Source organism: Hyla sarda, chromosome 1, assembly GCF_029499605.1.
Source record: "Hyla sarda isolate aHylSar1 chromosome 1, aHylSar1.hap1, whole genome shotgun sequence".
NCBI classification, from domain to species: domain Eukaryota; kingdom Metazoa; phylum Chordata; class Amphibia; order Anura; family Hylidae; genus Hyla; species Hyla sarda.
This window is the reverse complement of record NC_079189.1, coordinates 473973117-473994968: the sequence shown is the minus strand read 5'-3', so window position 1 is coordinate 473994968 and position 21852 is coordinate 473973117. Positions and strand designations below refer to the sequence as shown.

The 21852-nt window shown below is 42.4% G+C and overlaps 1 long non-coding RNA gene across 1 annotated transcript in view; it reads right to left on the bottom strand.

Annotated features, from left to right (window-relative positions):
• Positions 1-1344: 1344 nt before the first annotated feature.
• Positions 1345-21852, bottom strand: part of LOC130309982 (uncharacterized) — a 59337-nt gene continuing 38829 nt past the window's right edge. Inside the window, exons 3-5 of the long non-coding RNA XR_008858556.1 lie at positions 12256-12331; positions 10733-10773; positions 1345-1675 (exon numbers count right to left, since the gene is read on the bottom strand). This is a non-coding gene — a long non-coding RNA (uncharacterized LOC130309982). The remainder of the gene's footprint in view (positions 1676-10732; positions 10774-12255; positions 12332-21852) is intronic.

The following is a 21852-nucleotide window of genomic DNA, read 5'->3' as shown; positions in this document are numbered from 1 at the left end:
TCGTTACTTGCATCCTTTCTTGGTGAAAAATCCCAAAATGTCATGAACATTTTGAAAATTTAGCATTTTTCTAACTTTAAAGCTCTCTGCTTGTAAGGAAAATGGATATTCCAAATACATTTTACATTGATTCACAATTACAATATGTCCACTTTATGTTGGCATCATAAAATAGACATATTTTTACTTTTTTTATTTTTATTTGAAGGCTTCAAAGTAGAGCAGCAATTTTCAAAATTTTCATGAAAATTGCAAAATCTGAAGGGACAGATGTTACAGAACTACAACTCCCAGCATGCCTGGGCAGTCTTGGCATGCTGAGAGTTGTAGTTTGGTAACAACTGGAGGGCTACTGTTTGGGCACCAATGTAACCGTGGTCACCAAACTGTGACCCTCCAGATGTTGCAAAACTACAACTTCGAGCATGCCCAGACAACCACTAGGAATGCAGCAGTAGAGATCGCTTTACTGCCCCCTTCCTTCCCCCCTCCCCCCCCCCCACAGTCGCTTCCCTACCTGCGCCGTGATCTCCGCAGTCTCCAGCGATGATCGGAGGTCCCCACGCATCTTCTCCTCCAGGTACCAGCCTCCATCTTCTCCCCCCGTTCTGCCCGACATCAATGGGTGAGCAGAGCGGGGAGTTTCCATGGCAACCCACTCTTGTGCTCTGCCATTGGTCAGAATTCAATTCTGACCAGTGGCAGGGGATAGGAGGAGATCGCAGCACTGCGACTTTGCTCCTAGCCCTCAGGATGATCGGGGCTGTCACTGACAGCTCCGATCATCCCTATTTTCCAGGTGATCAGGTCGCCAGAGACCCGATCAGCCCAGAATAGCAGAAAATCGCATGTCTGAATTGACATGCGATTTTCTGCGATCGCCGACATGGGGGGGGGGGGTCTCAAGGCCCCCCTCGGTAATGTGTCGGGATGCCTGCTGAATGATTCCAGCAGGCATCCCGGTCCGGTCCCCAACCGGCATACGCCCTACGTCTTTAAGGACTCGGGATGCAGGGCGTATGCATACGCCCCACGTCCTGAAGAGGTTAACTACAACTTCTGTACCCCATATAGTTACACTCTTGTTTAAATAGCATGAATAGTAATCTGTTGGTGTTGCAGCTCTTTAAATACCATTATAGGTCAGTACATCATAATAGCTTCATCATGCCATGGAAGAACCTTAGTCACTCTTAGACCCCTAATGAAAAAAAAGGCATAACATCATAGTTGTATTTGCAAAAAGAGAATTTAAAAAGCTATAAGAGAATACAGAAACATAAACAAGCAAAAAAAAAAAATCTAAAGCATAGACTCATAAATCATCTTTTGTCATGAGACCCATTCCAATCTTTTTCATAGAAAAGGTAAGATCTGATAGATCTGCCAGATCATGGTTGTGATGCAGTGTCCTAGCTCCTGCTTATCCACTCCAGTTACAAATGGTCATCTTTGTAAAATAAGGCCAAAAGTGTTATACCGTATGCTGTAATGCAAACTGAAATACAGATGAAGTGACATATCATTCGGTGACAACAATGTGTTAAAGTTTCTGTGTCTGTAAAAGCAAATAAGAGTTGCTCTTCTATCAGATGCACTGTACATAATATCCCTCTTTGCAGACTGCAAGAGCTAATTAACTGGAGATGTTTTCACGCAAGAGCCAGCGCTTTATCTGGAGGGAGTAGAGAAACACTTTACTGTAGGTGACAGAATGACATCTTTGCATCATGAAGAGACTCAGCAGGGAAAGACACCACTGGCCTTCATCATGCGACTGAAACTTACAACACTTTGGAGAGGAATGGATTAATCTTTTGGTCCACAAGAGAGGAAAAAACATGATGCAATTTGCATATAATCAATACCATAAATCAACCCAGAGCTATTGTAGCAATTTCTTATTCCCGTGCTTTTATTGTGGCAGCAAGACAAGTGTAGAGCATGGATTACAAAGGGAAAATAATGCTCTAACGTACAACACATTAAAGCAATAAGAGGGGACATGCAGTCAAACAATATAAGATGCAAATGACTTGTGTGTCCCTGTTCATATGACAATGGTATTAAATATAATTTCCTCACATATTCAGAGCTTATAAGAATCACGGCGATTAGTCATTTTAGCTTTGTTATTCCTTGTAGACTTATATTTACAAATGTGCGTTAGACTATGTGCATTAAAAGCATCATATTCTGAACAAAAACATATCTGTCACACGGAGATATGTTCGGTGCTACCACCTGTTTTTGGATTCCATACTTATTAGGTCACTGTTGATTTTAAAACAAAGGGCACAGTTATGCTAATAAAACTGTAATAAGGTATTGGGTTATACCACCACATGGTGACAATGTAGTGGTAGATTCGTTCGGGCCATACATGTGATTATATATAGTTACAGTAACTCATAGGTGACGTCTCTCCTGATTCTAGGCGTTCTTTTTTCTTTTTCTTTACCACCTGTCCCAGACTGCCATGATGACTTTTGTGGACCCTCAATTTGACTGCCTTTCCCAGCCGATATAGCAACACAAATAAATCTTAGATCACTGACCACAGATAAACCAAGATTCTATAATAAAGATAAATCAGATAAATGACTATTGAAAAGTCGAACCAAGTACAAGCCTTGAAGTACAGTACTTGAAGCAACATTCAAGGATGGTGAGAGCAGTGGCGTCGCTAGGGGGGGGCCAGAGGGGGCCATGGCCCCCCCTAGATCAGGCCGTGCCCCCCCTTGTGCCCCCCCAATTTAAAATAGTCGGGTCGGCAACCACTCATGGCACGCGGGGCTCCGGGCGGAGAGGTGCTCACTCCGCTAATGGGGATCCTAGGATACTTGTCCCGGATCCCCAGGCGAGCCAGCGCCGCTTTCAGCTGTGTGCACACACAGCTAAGCCTCCTCTCAGTGTGAGCCGCAGGACCTGCCGCTTCACTGAGAGGAGACCTGTGAACTCTGCCCCCACGCAGTGCAGGCGCCGATGACGTCACTCATCAGCGCCTGCACTATAGCGGGAGAAGAACGCAGCCCCCTGTGCTGCTGAGGAGAGCCTGCGTATAGGTGAGTAAAAGGTTTATTTTTAATTTTTTAATCATCATGGGGGGGGTTGATGATGTGGAGGAGGGGGGGTGGGGGGGGTTGATGATGTGGAGGAGGGGGGGGGGGTGGGGGGGGTTGATGATGTGGAGGAGGGGAGGGGGTGGGGGGGGTTGATGATGTGGAGGAGGTGAGGGGGGGGTTGATGATGTGGAGGAGGTGAGGGGGGGTTGATGATGTGGAGGAGGTGAGGGGGGGTCGATGATGTGGAGGAGGTGAGGGGGGGTCGATGATGTGGAGGAGGTGAGGGGGGGTCGATGATGTGGAGGAGGAGAGGGGGTGATGATGTGGAGGAGGTGAGGGGGGGTGATGATGTGGAGGAGGTGAGGGGGTGATGGTGAGGGGGGTGATGATGTGGAGGAGGAGAGGGGGGTGATGATGTGGAGGAGGTGAGGGGGGTGATGATGTGGAGGAGGAGAGGGGGTGATGATGTGGAGGAGGTGAGGGGGGGTGATGATGTGGAGGAGGTGAGGGGGGTGATGGTGAGGGGGGTGATGATGTGGAGGAGGAGAGGGGGGTGATGATGTGGAGGAGGTGAGGGGGGTGATGATGTGGAGGAGGTAAGGGGGGTGATGATGTGGAGGAGGTGAGGGGGGTGATGATGTGGAGGAGGTGAGGGGGGGTGATGATGTGGAGGAAGAGAGGGGGGTGATGATGTGGAGGAGGAGAGGGGGGGTGATGATGTGGAGGAGGAGAGGGGGGTGATGATGTGGAGGAGGAGGGGGGGTGATGATGTGGAGGAGGAGAGGGGGGGTGATGATGTGGAGGAGGAGAGGGGGGTGATGATGTGGAGGAGGTGAGGGGGGTGTAGGTGAGAGGGGGGGGTGATGATGTGAAGGAGCACTAGCTACTTCCCTACCTGGCTACCTACCCAATTAACTGCTTGGCTACTTCCCTACCTGGCAACCTACCTAGTTACCTGCCGGGCTATTTCCCTACCTTGAAACCTACCTAATTACCTGCCTGGCTATTTCCCTATTTGGCTTCCAACCTTATTACTGGCTACCTACCCACCTACTTAGCCTCCTGGTTACTTACCTACATAGCTACTTACCTACATAGCAACCTAATTACCTAGTTAGCTAGCTACCCAGCTACCTACCTACATACATAGCTACCCACTTACCTACCTGGCTACCTACTTAGCTACCTTGCTACCTACCTATGAACCTCCATATCTACATCGCTACCTATCTACCTAATTGGCTTCCTACCAACCTAGCTAGCTAACTATATCCAAGGACAATCTCAGCACACCAAAGTATAAAGTGCAGTTCAGTGGAGTTTATTCCATTCTAAACAGAGTTACAGAGCAGGCTACGATTCGTCGCTTCTAGTGCTTGGCAAAGGTGAAGACAGGTCGCTGAAACGTTGCTTGCTCTGTAACACTGTTTGGAATGGAATAAACTCCACTGAATTCTGCACTTCTGGGGAGGGCACTGGAAAAAATGCAGAAACTAAGATGTTTGTCTTGCAGATGCTGCAGTGATGGGTTTTGGCTGGAAGAAGTCGTCATGACGGTCTGAGCCAGATGGAGAACAGAAGGAAAGAGGATGACGCCGACCATAAAAGATGTGAATTGTGAGTCAGTTAATGTAACTGTATGTATATTATTGCGCAACACGACTGGGGTCTGTATTATGCCGGGGGATGGGGTCTATTATGCAGGGATCTGATTCTGGGGTCTGTATTATAGTGGGGTCTGATTATGGGGTCTGTTTTATGGTAAGTGGTGATGATTCAGGGGTCTGTATTGTGGTAAGGTAAGGTAAATTAAACATGTTCTGCATGGTGTGTGTGTGTGTATATATATATATATATATATATATATATATATATATATATATATATATAAATATATATATATATATATACACATACAAATACGTTTTAAAATTGCCCCCCCACTTTTGTCACTGGCCCCCCATGTGCCCCCCCTAAATATGAATGCTGGAGACGCCACTGGGTGAGAGTGTGTAAAGGAGTACTAAAGGGGCACTATGGACTATTGTTGTTGTGTTGGGCACAAAGGGGGCACTATTATTGTCATTACCATTATCACTGTCTGATGTGCTGCTTTATTAGGGGTGAAAATAGTTAAAATGTAACGAGGGGCAGCTGCAGGAAAGGAGCAGAATTCCATGTTTGTGATGAGGGTAAACAATAGATAGGATGGATGCTAGAGAAGCAGGAAACCAGAGACATCTTTACAGGAAATTGACAAGACAAGCCATGGCGGGAAGCTAAAGGAATGGAACAAGTAATGTACAGTGGGGCAAAAAGTATTTAGTCAGCCACCAATTGTGCAAGTTCTCCCACTTAAAAACATGAGAGAGGACTGTAATTTTCATCATAGCTATACCTCAACTATGAGAGACACAAAAAAATCCATAAAATCACATTGTCTGATTTTAAAGAATTTATTTGCTAATAATGGTGGAAACTAAGTATTTGGTCAATAACAAAAGTTCATCTCAATACTTTGTTATATACCCCTTATTGGAAATGACAGAGGTCCAATGTTTTCTGTAAGTCTTCCCAAGGTTTTCACACTTCACTGTTGCTGGTATTTTGGCCCATCCCTCCATGCAGATCCACTCCAGAGCAGTGATGTTTTGAGGGTGTTGCTGGGCAACATGGACTTTCAACTCCTTCCAAAGGTTTTCTATGGGGTTGAGATCTGGAGACTGGCTAGGCCACTCCAGGACCTTGAAATGCTTCTTATGAAGCCACTTCTTCGTTGCCCGGGTGGTGTGTTTGGGATCATTGTCATGCTGAAAGACCAAGCCATGTTTCATCTTCAATGACCTTGCTGATAGGAGGTTTTCACTCAAAATCTCATGATACATGACCCCATTCATTCTTTCCTTTACACGGATCAGTTGTCCTCGGCCCTTAGCAGAAAAATAGCCCCAAAGCATGATGTTTCTACACCCATGCTTAACAGTAGGTATGGTGTTCTTTGGATACAACTCAGCATTCTTTCTCCTCCAAATATGACAATTTGAGTTTTTACCAAAAAGTTATACTTTGGTTTCATCTGACCATATGACATTCTCCCAATACTCATCTGGATCATCCTAATTCTCTCTACCAGACATGTACTGGCTTAAGCAGGGGGACAAATCTGGCATTGCATGATTTGAGTTCTTGGTGGCGTAGTGTGTTACTGAAGGTAGCCTTTGTTAATTTGGTCCCAGCTCTCTGCAGGTCATTCACTAGGTCCTCCCGTGTGGTTCTGGGATTTTTGCTCACTGTTCTTGTGATCATTTTGACACCACGTGGTGAGATCTTGCGTGGAGCCCCAGATAGAGGGAGATTATCAGCGGTTTTGTATATCTTCCATTTTCTAATAATTGTTCCCACAAGTGATTTCTTTACACCAACTGCTTGGTTATTGCAGATTCAGTCTTCCCAGCCTGGTGCAGGTCTACAATTTTGTTTCTGGTGTCCTTCGACAGCTTTTCGGTCTTGGCCATAGTGAAGTTTGGAGTGTGACTATTTGAGATTGTGGACAGGTGTCTTTTATACTGATAACAAGTTCAAACAGGTTCCATTAATACAGGTAACAAGTGGAGGACCGAGGAGACTCTTAAAGAGGTACACCGGGGGAAAACAGTTTTTTGTTTTTTTTTTTTTTTAAATCAACTGGTGCCATAAAGTTAAACAGATTTGTAAATGACTTCTATTAAAAATTCTTCCTTCCATTACTTTTTAGCGGCTATATACTACAGAGGAAATTATTTTGGGATTTCTTTTCTGTCACAGTGCTCTCTGCTGACACCTCTGTCAATTTTAGGAACTGTCCAGAGCAGTATATGCTTACTATGGGGATTTTCTCCTGCTCTGAACAGTTCCTGACATGGACAGAGGTGTCAGCAGAGCTCACTGTGATCGTGACAGAAAAGAAATCCAAAAAGAAAAGAATTTCCTCTGTAGTATACAGCTGCTAATAAGTACTGGAAGGATTAAGATATTTTAATAGAAGTCATTTACAAATCCGTTTAACTTTCTGGCATCAGCTGATTTAAAAAAAAAAAGAAGAAAAGGTTTTCCATCGGAGTACCCCTTTAACCCCTTAAGGACCAGGCCATTTTACACCTTAAGGACCAGAGCGTTTTTTGCAAATCTGACCACTGTCACTTTAAACATTAATAACTCTGGAATGCTTTTAGTTATCATTCTGATTCCGAGACTGTTTTTTCGTGACATATTCTACTTTAACTAAGTGGTAAAATTTTATGGTAACTTGCATCCTTTCTTGGTGAAAAATCCCCAAATTTGATGAAAAAAATGAAAATTTAGCATTTTTCTAACTTTGAAGCTCTCTGCTTGTAAGGAAAATAGATATTCAAAATAAAAAAAATTTTGGTTCATATATACAATATGTCTACTTTATGTTTGCATCATAAAATGTATGAGTTTTTACTTTTGGAAGACACCAGAGGGCTTCAAAGTTCAGCAGCAATTTTGAAATTTTTCACAAAATTTTCAAACTCGCAATTTTTCATGGACCAGTTCAGGTTTGAAGTGGATTTGAAGGGTCTTCATATTAGAAATACCCCATAAAAGACCCCATTATAAAAGCTACACCCCACAAAGTATTCAAAATTACATTCAGTAAGTTTATTAACCCTTTAGGTGTTTCACAGGAATAGCAGCAAAATGAAGGAGAAAATTCAAAATCTTCATTTTTTACACTCGCATGTTCTTGTAGACGCAATTTTTAAATTTTTGCAAGGGGTAAAAAGGAGAAAATTTTAACTTGTATTTGAAACTCAATTTCTCTCGAGTAAGCACATACCTCATATGTCTATGTTAATTGTTCAGAGGGCGCAGTAGAGGGCTCAGAAGGGAAGGAGCGACAAATGTTTTTTGGGGGCATGTCACCTTTAGGAAGCCCCTATGGTGCCAGGACAGCAAAAAAAAACACATGGCATACCATTTTGGAAACTAGACCCCTCGGGGAACATAACAAGGGGTAAAGTGAACCTTAATACCCCACAGGTGATTCACGACTTTTGCATATGTAAAAAAAAAATGTAACATTTTTAAAAAGGGTAATAGCAGAAAATACCCCCCAAAATTTGAAGCCCAATTTCTCCCGATTCAGAAAACACCCCATATGGGGGTGAAAATTGCTCTGCTGGTGCACTACAGGTCTCAGAAGAGAAGGAGTCACATTTGGCTTTTTGAAAGCAAATTTTGCTCTGGGGGCATGCCGCATTTAGGAAGCCCCTATGGTGCCAGAACAGCAAAAAAAACACACATGGCATACCATTTTGGAAACTAGACCCCTCGGGGAACGTAACAAGGGGTAATGTGAACCTTAATACCCTACAGGTGTTTCACGACTTTTGCATATGTAAAAAAAAAACTTTTTTTATTACCTAAAATGCTTGGTTTCCCAAAATGTTTAAATTTTTTAAAAGGGTAATAGCAGAAAATACCCCCAAAATTTGTAACACAATTTCTCCCGAGTACGGCGATACCCCATATGTGGCCCTAAACTGTTGCCTTGAAAGACGACAGGGCTCCAAAGTGAGAGCGCCATGCGCATTTGAGGCCTAAATTAGGGACTTGCATAGGGGTGGACATAGGGGTATTCTACACCAGTGATTCCCAAACAGGGTGCCTCCAGCTGTTGTAAAACTCCCAGCATGCCTAGACAGTCAGTGGCTATCTGGCAATACTGGGAGTAGTTGTTTTGCAACAGCTGGAGGCTCCGTTTTGGAAACAGTGGCGTACCAGACGTTTTTCATTTTTATTGGGGAGGAGGGCTGTGTAGGGGTATGTGTATATGTAGTGTTTTTTACTTTTTATTTTATTTTTTGGTAGTGTAGTGTTTTTAGGGTACAGTCGCACGGGCGGGGGTTCACAGTAGTTTCTTGCTGGCAGTTTGAGCTGCGGCTGAAAATTTGCCGCAGCTCAAACTTGCAGCCGGATACTTACTGTAAACCTCCGCCCATGTGAGTGTACCCTGTACGTTCACATTGGGGAGGGGGGAACATCCAGCTGTTGCAAAACTACAACTCCCAGCATGTACGGTCTATCAGTGCATGCTGGTAGTTATAGTTTTGCAACAGCTGGAGGCACACTGGTTGTGAAACACCGAGTTTGGTAACAAACTCAGTGTTTTACAACCAGTGTGCCTTCAGCTGTTGCAAAAGCTACAACCCCCAGCATGTACGGACAGCGGAAGGGCATGCTGGGTCTTGTAGTTTTGCAACAGCTGGAGGCATACTACTTTGGCTGGGGATGCTGGGGATTGTAGTTATGCAACAGCTGGAGACACACTGGTTTGCTACTTAACAGTGTGCCTTCAGCTGTTGCAAAACTACAACTCTCAGCAGTCGCCAACAGCCAACAGGCATGCTGGGAGTTGTAGTTATGCAACCAGCAGATGCACCACTACAACTCCCAGCTTGCACTTTAGCTGATTGTGCAAGCTGGGAGTTGTAGTTATACAACAGCTGAAGGTACACTTTTCCATAGAAAAAATGTGCCTCCAGCTGTTGCAAAACTATAAGTCCCAGCATGCCCATAAGGGAATGCTGGGAGTTGTGGTGGTCTGCCTCCTGCTGTTGCATAACTACAGCTCCCAGCATGCCCTTTTTGCATGCTGGGAGCTGTTGCTAAGCAACAGCAGGAGACTGTCACTCACCTCCTGCTGCTGCTCGACGCCGCATCAGGTCAGTCCCTCGCCGCCGCCGCCACTTCTGGGGCCCCAATCCCAACATTGACGCCGTAGATCGGGGTCCCCAGCACCCGGGGTCTTCTTCCCACACCCGCTCATGTCCTCCAGAAGAGGGGTGAAGCAGGTTGCGGGAGTGACACCCGCAGCAGGCACCCTGATTGGTCGGCTGGTAAACCGGCCGACGAATCAGGGCGATCGTGAGGTGGCACCAGTGCCACCTCACCCCTTCTGGCTATGGCTGTTCGGGGCCGTCACTGGAGACCCGATTGACCCGGAATCGCCGCAGATCGCTGGACTGAATTGTCCAGCGATCTGCGGCCATCGCCAACATGGGGGGGCATAATGACCCCCCTGGGCGATATGCCGCGATGCCGGCTGAACGATTTCAGCAGGCATCGGGCACCGGCTCCCCTCCGGCTAGCGGCGGGGGGCCGGGAATGGACAGGACGTACTCCTACGTCCTCGGTCCTTAAGGACTCGGAAACGGGGGCGTAGGAGTACGTCCATTGTCCTTAAGGGGTTAAAGAAGAATTTACAGGTCTGTGAGAGCCAGAAATCTTGCTTGTTTGTAGGTGACCAAATACCGTACTTATTTTCCACCATAATTTGCAAATAAATTCTTTAAAAATCAGACAATGTAATTTTATGGATTTTTTTTTCTCATTATGTCTCTCATAGTTAAGGCATACCTATGATGAAAACTATAGGCTTCTCTCATCTTTTTAAGTGGGAGAACTTGCACAAATGTTGGCTGACAAAATACTTTTTGGCCCCACTGTATATAAATGTTCTCCTTCCAAGAGGTGGTATCATTGGTTTCTACTGTCAATAGGTAGCAAAACTGTGATACACTAATGTTGAACAGTGAGGTCATGGAGGATTTCAGGGGTATGTATAACAAGAGCATGTTATAGAGCTGCCTATTATATGTTACCTTAAGCTCCTTCCACCATAGAGATATCACAGTCCACGGTTCTTTAGGACAAAAAACATTTTGAGCAAAATTAGATAAACAGCCAACACATACAGTATATGGAGGGGTCATCAATATCTGATCAGTGGTTGTGTATTGTGAAACGAGCCTCAACTCCATTCATGGTGTACTGTCTGTGCTGTGTTACTGCAGGTCAACTCCTATTCACTTCAATGAGGTAGCCAATGCTCTGCTGACTTGACTGCAATTCTAAACCTTATCTGGTTTTAAAATCAGCATAAAATCATAAAATGGTACAGCAAGAAGTGGCCTTTAAATGGGCACTGTCAGATACAAAAACTTTTGATATGTTGTAAAGCATGCAAAACAAATAGGTTTTACAATTGCTTTTATTAGAAATTTTTCGGTATTTCATACTGAAAAAGCCAGTCAAACAACTGGCCCCTGCCTGCTTGGACACATACTAGTCCTTCTGTGTCCATGCGTCATCACCTATGTCATGGACACACTTCCTTGATTGACAGCTGTGAGCGCAGGGCTCACAGCTGGAGGAAAAATCCTCCCACTGTCAGCTTGTGTCCCGCTACTGTCAGTGAGGACAAGCTGGGAGTTGTAGTTTTGCTAATGCTAGGGGAGATGTGAGCAGACAGCATACTGAGGGAGGGGGCTGAGACCTGCACAGTGAGGCAATGCCCCCTCCCTTTGAGAGGGATTCAGACTAGTGAGCTAAATTAAGAGTGTAGTAAAAAAAAAATAAATAAAGGTGCTAGACACATAAAAATTAGATGTACGTGGTCAGGATTAGGTTATATTAAAAAAGTGTTTTTTTTTTGTTGGATCTGACAGGTATGCTTTAAGTCTTACATTATCAAGCACAACGCCAAGTGTCATGGATTGGAGTAAAGCCCTCCACCAATGGACTCTAATGAGGAAAGGATAATGTTATGGGGATGTTTTTAGAGGGTTGGCCTAGGCCACAAAGTTTCAGGGCAGGTAAGTTTTAATGCTTCAACATACTAAGACATTTTGAACAAATTAATGCCTCCAACTTTGTTGGAACAGAGTCCTGACCTTAACCCTATCCCGCACCTTGGCATAAATTAGGACAGAGATTAGAAGCCAGGCCCTGTTGTCCAACATCAATTTTTGATCTCACCAAATGTTCTCTTCTCCTGAATGAACGTGAACAAGTTCCTAAAACACATTTTAGTGAAAGCTACAAAGGGAGTCCCAATTCTACCCTAAAGGTTATGGATTTAGAATAGGATGTTGTAAAAAGCTCCTGTAGGTTTAATTATGTAGTTGTCCCAAAACTTTTGTACATTTAGTTTATATACTTCTGCATGTAATCTTATATTATAATTGTGCCGAGACTGTGTAACCATTTATGCTTTAATAGTATTTATTGGGGGTTAAACAACATAAAGTATGCATTTAAAATTTCAAGTGAGGCAAGTAACATAGTAACATAGTTTGTCAAGTTGAAAAAAGAGTCCATCGAGTTTAACCTACTGTGTACTTACAAAATAAGGTTCAAAAAGTTGAATGGCGTTCAGGAGGGAAGTGTTTTGAAGAAGAAACTGGACAATAAAGCACAATCTGAAGATAATTGGGAAAAAATAAAAAGCAACATGAAAAAATACATTATATTATATAAATATTTTACCAAAAGAGCAGTGACTATTTGGGACAATTGTCCAGCAGGTAAATTTGCAGTAAGTGAATGTAAGGATGCCTAGGATAAACATACATCTATCCCAAGATAAAAATAACAATAAAATCACATAAAGGCAGAGTAGATAGATTATGTGTTTTTTTTCTGTAGGCAATCAGAAATCATGGTGCTTAAGCGTGCTCAAGAGTGCCAAACATTGTAGTATGTAGTAGGATGTAGGATGTAGTTGCAACAAGGGACTATCTGTTGCATAGCTTTAGAATACATGTTATAATAATATATATTATATAATAGTAAAGCGCCATAATCCAACGCTGAAAAAGAAAAATGAGTTTCTGTTGAACTGTTGATGACCTTACACAATTTAACACTAATATTAATACAACCTGCTCTAGCCTATCAAAATCTATATTTGATAAGAAGGGTGAAAACAAGATAATTTGTACTAAATACAGAGGTGTGCTGTGGTACCAGAGCATGACTTATCATAAAAGCGTATTTTATGTTTAAACATCACAATCACTCCATTTTATGGGTTATAAAAGATTGTTTCCTAATGAGAATCGAAGAGAGGAAGGATCCAGCTCACCGATGGGATATAATTAAAACATAACTTTTACTGTTACGGACTAAAACATGTAAACCAAAAAGTGAAAAGGGGGTGACAGTGCGTTAAAAGCAACTCGCCGACGCGTTTCGGACTCTACTTGAGTCCTTAGTCATGGCATAAAGAAAACTTAAAATGAGAAATATATATATATATATATATATATATATATATATATACACATACCTCTTAGACTGTGTTTGATCATTAGTGCCGACATGTGTGAAACGGCGTGTGACGCTGTTTCTGGGATCATCACATGACCGGGCTCAGTAAAATATCCGGATTGGACTAATTGCTGGTCAAATGCCGAAAGCATCCTCTGCCGTATCTCATAGCAACATGACGTGTGAATTGGGTTGTTATATGAACGAGGGTGCATGGAGAAACAGCTTATGAATATGCATAGTTTGCGGTGCATACATCACCTAATATAACACATTGTTGCTCCACCACCACTCGTTCAACCCAGTTCACACATTTTGAACGGTAATTACATACTAGAGGAGGAGATTGATATTTATCATCATTGCACCAGTGAATAGGCTCAAATAGTACAGCATATACCTAGAACTTCCCAAAAAAACTGCATGACATTGTACAGATTAATATATATATATATATACATTAAATCATTACGATGGTTAAGACCTTTAGGTATACCAGAGTCCAATTGCAGAATCCAATAGGCTTCTCTTGAGAAGACCAATTTGGACCAATCTCCCCCACGTCGAGGTCTCTTCACTTTCTCTATCCCTACAATAGAGATACATGATGCATCTCCACTGTGTTTGTCCCGTATATGCTTGGACAAACCCGACGTGGATCTACCTCCCACATCCACTGCTGGATATTGTGAGTATCGCATGTGTTCCGCAACTCTCAGTTTGAGCTTGCGTGTTGTACAACCCACGTATTGAACCTAGCATTCATTACAAGTGGCCAGGTAAATGACGTGGTCGGTATTACAATTAATGAGAGATTTGATGGCAAAAGATTTCCTAGTAGTGCATGAGGAAAACTGTCTGGTGCAATTTATATGTTGGCAACATGTGCATCTAGTACTATTGCATTTAAAAAACCCCGTTGTGGTCAACCAGTTATTGTTCGCACTGCTGATGGTCAGAGAGTGATATTCGCTAGGTGACAACCTATCTCTCAGCGTTTGTGCTCTTCTTGCAACTACTCTTACACCTGTACTCAAGATGTTGGACACTTGTGTATCTTGATGAATTACTGGTAAATGTTTGTAAATTATTTTTTTATTTCATCAAAGTCCATCGAAAATGGGGTAGAGAAGGTAAGTGTGGCATCTTTTTGTTTTTCTTGACTATCTTTAATTGTATTTAAGTTCTTATTATTTTGTTTCTTTTGACTATATTTAGTGTTGTTCATGTATTCTTCTCTCTTCTTACCTTCTGCTATCTTTTTAGCACGGTTCAATACATTCGGACTGTATGCCCTCTTTTTGAGACGTAGATTGATATCTACTACAGAGTTATTGTATAATTCTTCAGATGAGGATGCTCTCCTAGCCCTTATGTATTCACCAATGGGCAGATTGATAATAGTATGCTTGGGATGACAACTGGTTGCATGCAACACTGTGTTGCCTGATGTCGGCTTCCTATATAGGGATGAAATGACAGTGTTGATGTTGGAATTCCCCACAAGTGTTACATCTAGGAAGTTTACTGTATCTTTCTCTTTATTGCAGGTAAATTTCAGGTTGAAATAATTATGGTTAAGATATTGAAAAAACTTGCTTGCCTGTTCTGGTGTCCCCCTCCATACTAGGAGGAGGTTGTCTATATATCGGCCGTACCACCCCACCAACGGAAGGTAGGGGTTGACGGCCGAATACATACATACCTCCTCCCAATAGGACATGTATAAGTTTGCTAATGACGGGGAGAATTTTGCTCCCATCGGGCATCCTTCCAACTGTAAAAAATATTTGTTGTCAAAAGAAAAAAAGTTGTTTGTAAGAACAAACAGCAGCCCGTCCAATGTAAATTGTATACATGTAGATGAATAATTGCTATATTTTGACAGATGGTATTTAGTGGCTTCTATAGCCCGGCAGTGAGGAATAGTAGTGTATAAAGCGATTACATCGCATGACAGCCATTTGTCTTCAGTATGCCACTCCAGATGTTGCATAGCTTGCAGAAGGGATTTGGTATCCTGTATATTTCCCAACGTCCGTGATACCAAAGGTTGCAGGATATGATTCAACCACGCCCCTATTCTTTCTAATGGGGAATCTATGCCTGCTACAATTGGGCGAAGAGGAGGGGGGAATACATCCTTGTGGATTTTAGGAAACCCATGAAATACAGCACATTTGGGGGCCGTAGGTATTAAATATTCCAATTGTTTTTCATTTATAATTTTTAGGTGTACTCCCTCCTGGAGTATTTTTTCCAATTTGGTCATCATGGATGAAATTGGGTTGGATGGAAGGGACCTATAGGTGGTGGTGTCAGATAGCTGCTGCAGGATGCATTTTTCATATAGCAAGCTGTCTAACACCACCACCACCCCTTGTCAGCCTGTCTAATCACAATATTTTTGTTGTTGGATAATTCTTGTATTGCCTTGCGTAGTTGTTTATTTAAATTTAATTTTCCATGTTTATTGTCGTTGACGAGTTGTTTTATATCCTGTTCGACTCTATTCTGGAACATATCCATTGATTCAGTTCTCGAGTTTATCGGATAAAATTGAGGATTAGACGTGGCAAAGGTTTGGAATGTATTATGAAAAATTTGGTCCCCTTCATTCGAGTCCTGTAAATCTGTCAGCCTCAACACTGTAGATACATCCTGGAAGGTGGAATGTAGAGGTATAGAATTCTCTCCCTTTGCATTAATGACAGATATAGAACCGGTCTGCAACATTTCAGGTGTCCGTTCTTCCACATTAAGGAAATGTTTTTTTTTACTGTGATGAGCCTTATAAATTTGTTAACATCCTTAACCCCTTCCCGCTATTGGACATATGCATACGTCCAGGCGAACTACACGTTCGCGCAAATGGACGTATGCATACGTCCAAGCGATCTCCTGCTCTGCCGCGGGCAGCGCAGGAGATCTCCGGCGGAACTCAGCTGTCAATCACAGCCGGAGTCCCACTGCAGCTGCCGGGGCCGTGATCGCGCCGGTCCCGGCAGCATTAACCCCATAGATGCCATGATCAGTTCTGATCACGGCATCTATGGTATTTGCAGGGGGAACGGTCTCCCCCTGCCCACCAACAGCGGCGCCACGATAAAATAAGGGGGATCGGGGGTGTCCAACACACCCTCGATCCCCATAAAGGGATAGGAGTGAGGTGGCAGGGGATCCACCCCCTCCTATCCCAATAGCAGACTGGGGGCGGGGGGGGTTAAAGTTCGGTTCCCCCCCGCTATGCCCACCCATCGGTGTCCGGGCACAGCGGGGGGAACCGTGTAGTTGCGGCGGCGGCAGTCACTTACCCGGCGGCGGAGCTCCAGATGATGGCGGCGGCTGTGATCATGGCGGCGGTGGAGGTGAGTATGGCGGTGGCGTGTCCGGGAGTCTGTTGCCTAGCAACATCTGCAGGGCGACAGTTTGGAGAGTGGTCTCTAAACTGTGGCCCTCCAGATGTTGCAAAACTACAACTCCCACCATGCCTTGACAGCTGTTTGCTGTGTTGGCATGCTGAGATTTGTAGTTTTGCAACATCTGGAGGGCTACAGTTCAGAGACCACTGGCAGTGATCTCCAGCCTGAACCCCTCTAAATCTTGCAAAACTACAACTCTCAGCATTCAGGAACAGCAAAAGGCTGTCTCGGCATGCTGGGAGTTGTACTTGCGTGCCTCCAGCTGTTGCATAACTACATCTCCCAGCATTCCCTTTGGCAATCAGTACATGCTGAGAGTTGTAGTTCTGCAACAGCTGGAGGCACACTGGTTGGGAAATAACGAGTTAGGTAATAGGTTCTTTCCCCACTTCCCTTTTGTTCTGACATAGTGGAAGGAAGAAGATAATAAGTGGATTATAAGATAAAAGAATAAAGTGGTGGTTTTAATTGGATGTGGATTGTATGTTGAGACCCTAGTCAAAGGTAAAGTTGTAAAAAAGGGAGCTACTGGGTGGGATAGGGAAGAATGCTTGCTCAACAGAATAATATTATTGATTGTACTATTTTAATTAAACCTTTAATAAATATATATTATTAAAAAAAAAAAAAAAAAAAGGCACAAGATATAAAGAGTTAGGCACTGTCAAATCAGAAAAAGCATAATATAACTAGCAATCCCAGCATCAAAAACACAAAGGAACAGTGTCCAGGATTGGAGCACCAAGAGAAGGCTGTGGCACTCTGGGATATCTCAGGGCAGGATCTAGAAAATCATCTAGTTACTCTCGTTTAAGAGCTAAGTATCACTGCCATAGGTGAATCATAGCAGTTGACAGTCTAGGAGAACAGCATCATGCTGGCGTTGCCCAAAAAAAATAAAACACTGTCTCTTTAAGAATTAAGAACTCTGGGATGCTTTTCCTTATGAATCTGATTCAGAGATGTTTTTTCGTGACATATTCTAATTTAACAAAGTGTTAATTTTTCAGCGATACTTGCATCATTTCTTGGTGAAAAATTCCCAAATGTCATGAAAAATTTAGCATTTTTCTAACTTTGAAACTCTCTGCTTGTAAGGAAAATAGAAATAGTAAATAAATTATATATTTATTCAAATATACAATATGTCTACTTTGTGTGTGCATCATAAAGTTGACATGTTTTTACTTTTGGAAGACATCAGAGGGCTTCAAAGTTGTAGTTTTGCCCCCCCCTCCCATGTGAATGTACAGGTTACATTCCCACTGGCGGCGGATTACAGTGAGTTCCCAGCTTCAAGTTTGAACTGCGGCAAATTTTCCTCCGCAGCTCAAACTCCTAGCGGGAGACTCAGTGTAATTCGCCGTCAGTGTGAATGTAACCTAAAAACACTACACTACACTAACACAAAATAAAGAGTAAAACACTACATATACACACATACACTGCCCACCCACCCCCCCCTTCCCCCCCCAATAAAAATGAAAAACGTATCCTACGGCAGTGTTTCCAAAACGGAGCCTCCAGCTGTTGCAAAACAAAATCTCCCAGCATTTCAGGACAGCCATTGACTGTCCAAGCATGCTGGGAGTTTTGCAACAGCTGGAGGCACCCTGTTTGGGAATCACTGGCTTAGAATACCCCTATGTCCACCCCTATGCAAATCCCTAATTTAGGCCTCAAATGCGCATGGCGCTCTCACTTTGGAGCCCTGTCATATTTCAAGGCAACAGTTTAGGGCCACATATGGGATATCGCCGTACTCGGGAGAAATTGCCTAACAAATTTTGGGGGGCTTTTTCTCCTTTTACCCCTTGTGAAAAGGTAAAGTTGGGGTCTACACCAGCATGTTAGTGTAAAAAAAAACATTTTTGTACACTAACATACTGGTGTTGCCCCATACTTTTAAATTTCACAAGCGGTAAAAGAAAAAAAGCCCCCAAAATTTGTAATGCAATTTCTCCTGAGTACGGAGATACCCCATATGTGGGCGCAAAGTGCTCTGCGGGCGCACAACAAGGCTCAGAAGGGAGAGTGCACCATGTACATTTGAGGTCTAAATTGGTGATTTGCACAGGGGTGGCTGATTTTACAGCGGTTCTGACATAAGCGCAAAACAATAAATACCCACATGTGACCCCATTTTGGAAACTACACCCCTAACGGAACGGAACAAGGGGTATTGTGAGCATTTACACTCCACAGGTGTCTGACAGATCTTTGAAACAGGGGTCTGTGAAAATGAAAAATAAAATTTTTAATTTGCACAGCCCACTGTTCCAAAGATCCGTCAAATGCCAGTGGGGTGTAAATTCTCACTGCACCCCTTATTACATTCCGTGAGGGGTGTAGTTTTAAAAATGGGGTCACATGTGGGGGGGGGTACACTGTTCTGGCACCACAGGGGGCTTTGTAAATGCACATGGCCAAATTCTCTCTCCAAAAGCTCAATGATGCTCCTTCTCTTCTGAACATTGTAGTTCGCCCCCAGTGCACTTCACGTCCACTTATGGGGTATTTCCATACTCAGAAGAGATGGGGTTACAAATTTTGGGGGGTATTTTCTGCTATTATCCCTTGTAAAAATGTAAAATTTGGGGGAAAACAAGCATTTTAGTGTAAAAAAAAATATTTTTTTTTACATATGCAAAAGTCGTGAAACACCTGTGGGGTAATAAGGTTCACTTTACCCCTTATTACGTTCCCCAAGGGGTCTAGTTTCCAAAATTGTATGCCATGTGTTTTTTTTTTTTGCTGTTCTGTCCAAAATTTGCTTCCAAAAAGCCAAATGTGACTCCTTCTCTTCTGAGACCTGTAGTGCGCCAGCAGAGCACTTTTCATCCCCATATGGAGTGTTTTCTGTATCAGGAGAAATTGGGCTTCAAATTTTGGGGGGTATTTTCTGCTATTTTTTTTTACATATGCAAATGTCGTGAAACACCTGTGGGGTATTAAGGTTCACTTTATCCCTTGTTACGTTCCTCAAGGGGTCTAGTTTCCAAAATGGTATGCCATGTTTTTTTTTTGTTTTTTTTTGCTGTCCTGGCACCATAGGGGCTTCCTAAATGCGACATGCCCCCCGAGCAAAATTTGCTCTCAAAAAGCCAAAAATGACTCCTTCTCTTCTGAGCATTGTAGTTTGCCCATAGTGCACTTCAGGTCAACTTATGGGGTACCTCCATACTCAGAATAGATGGAGTTAAAAATTTCTGGGGGTATTTTCTGCTATTAACCCTTGCAGAAATGTGAAATTTGGGGGGAAACACACATGTTAGTGAAAAAAAAAAATTTTTTTTTACATATGCAAAAGTCGTGAAACACCTGTGGGGTATTAAGGCTCACCAAATTCCTTGTTACATTTCTCAAGGGGTCTAATTTCCAAAATGGTATCCCATGTGTTTTTTTTTGCTGTTCTGGCACCATAGAGGCTTCCTAAATGCAACATTCCCCCCAAAAACCATTTCAGGAAAATGTACTCTCCAAAATCCCCTTGTCGCTTCTTCGCTTCTGAGCCCTCTACTGCGCCCGCCGAACAATTTACATAGACATATGAGGTATGTGCTTACTCGAGAGAAATTGGGCTATAAATTCAACTATAAATTTTATCCTTTTACCCCTTGAAAAATTCAAAAATTGGGTCTACAAGAACATGCAAGTGTAAAAAATTAAGATTTTGAATTTTTTCCTTCACTTTGATGCTTTTCCTGTGAAACACCTAAAGGGTTAAAACACTTACTGAATGTCATTTTCAATACTTTGGGGGGTGCAGATTTTGTAATGGGGTCATTTATGGGGTATTTCTAATATGAAGACCCTTCAAATCCACTTCAAACCTGAACTGGTCCATGAAAAATAGCGAGTTTGAAAATTTTGTGAAAAATTGTAAAATTGCTGCTGAACTTTGAAGCCCTCTGATGTCTTCCAAAAGTAAAAACACGTCAATTTTATGATTCAATCAGAAAGTAGACATATTGTATATGTGAATCCAAAAAAAAAACATTTGGAATATCCATTTTCCTTACAAGCAGAGAGCTTCAATGTTAGAAAAATGCAAAATTGTTAATTTTTTCAACAAATTTGGGGATTTTTCACCAAGAAAGGATGCAAGTTACCACAAAAATTTACCACTATGTTAAAGTAGAATATGTCACGAAAAACAATCTCGGAATCAGATTGATAAGTAAAAGCATTCCAGAGTTATTAATGTTTAAAGTGACAGTGGTCTGATTTGCAAAAAGGGGCTGCGTCCTTAAGGGGTTAATGGTCTGATACAGATCCGCTCTCTGCGATGGCACAAAATTCATACCCCTGGACAACACTTGTATTTGTTCCGTAGTGAGTACTGTTGCTGATTAGTGTTGCTCGCGAATATTCGCAATTCGAATATTATTCGCGAATATCGCATATTCGCGAATTCGCGAATTTCGCGAATATAGCGCTATATATTCGTAATTACGAATATTCGTTTTTTTTTTTTTTTTTTTCTTCACAGTACACATCACAGTGATCATCCCTCTCTGCTTCCAGCTTGTGTGGTGTAAAGAAGGCTGTAATACTACTGTGTGAGACTGGCGTGCAAAAATTCACACATGCGAAAATTAGCATATGCTAATCTTCGCATATGCGAATTTCCACATATGTTAATTTTCGCATACGTGAATTTTCGCATATGCGAAAATAAAACGAGAATATAACGAATATGCGAATATTCGCGAATATATGACGAATATTCATCCATATATTCGCGAATATTCGCGAATTCGAATATGGCCTATGCCGCTCAACACTATTGCTGATAGATTTACTACAGAAAGACTGTTTTTCGCTGTTATTCCTAATTCTTCTTGTAACGGTTTCATGTTACTTTTGTTTTTGTGTTTTCTTCCCGATCTTCTGTATTTTTTGTTTGACTTTGAGTATTTTGGTGTGTTTTGGTTTTCGCCTTTTTCATTTTTGTTTCCAATTCTAAAAAATGTTGATGTTGTGAATTATGAGCTGACCTAGTATGGGGGTGGTGTGCTGATGTAGATGCATCACTTATCTGATTTTCTTCAATGTCAGACATATCAGTCGCATAGTCTGTAAACTCACATTCTGACGATGAAAAACTTACGTTTTTTCTAGAGTTTTGTTTGTTGTATGTTGAATTTTTTAGAATCGACCTTGGCGTATTGCGTTTTTTCTTATACCATGTATATACCACATTGTCAGCATAATCTTTCAAATCACGATTGAACTTAGATTGCTTC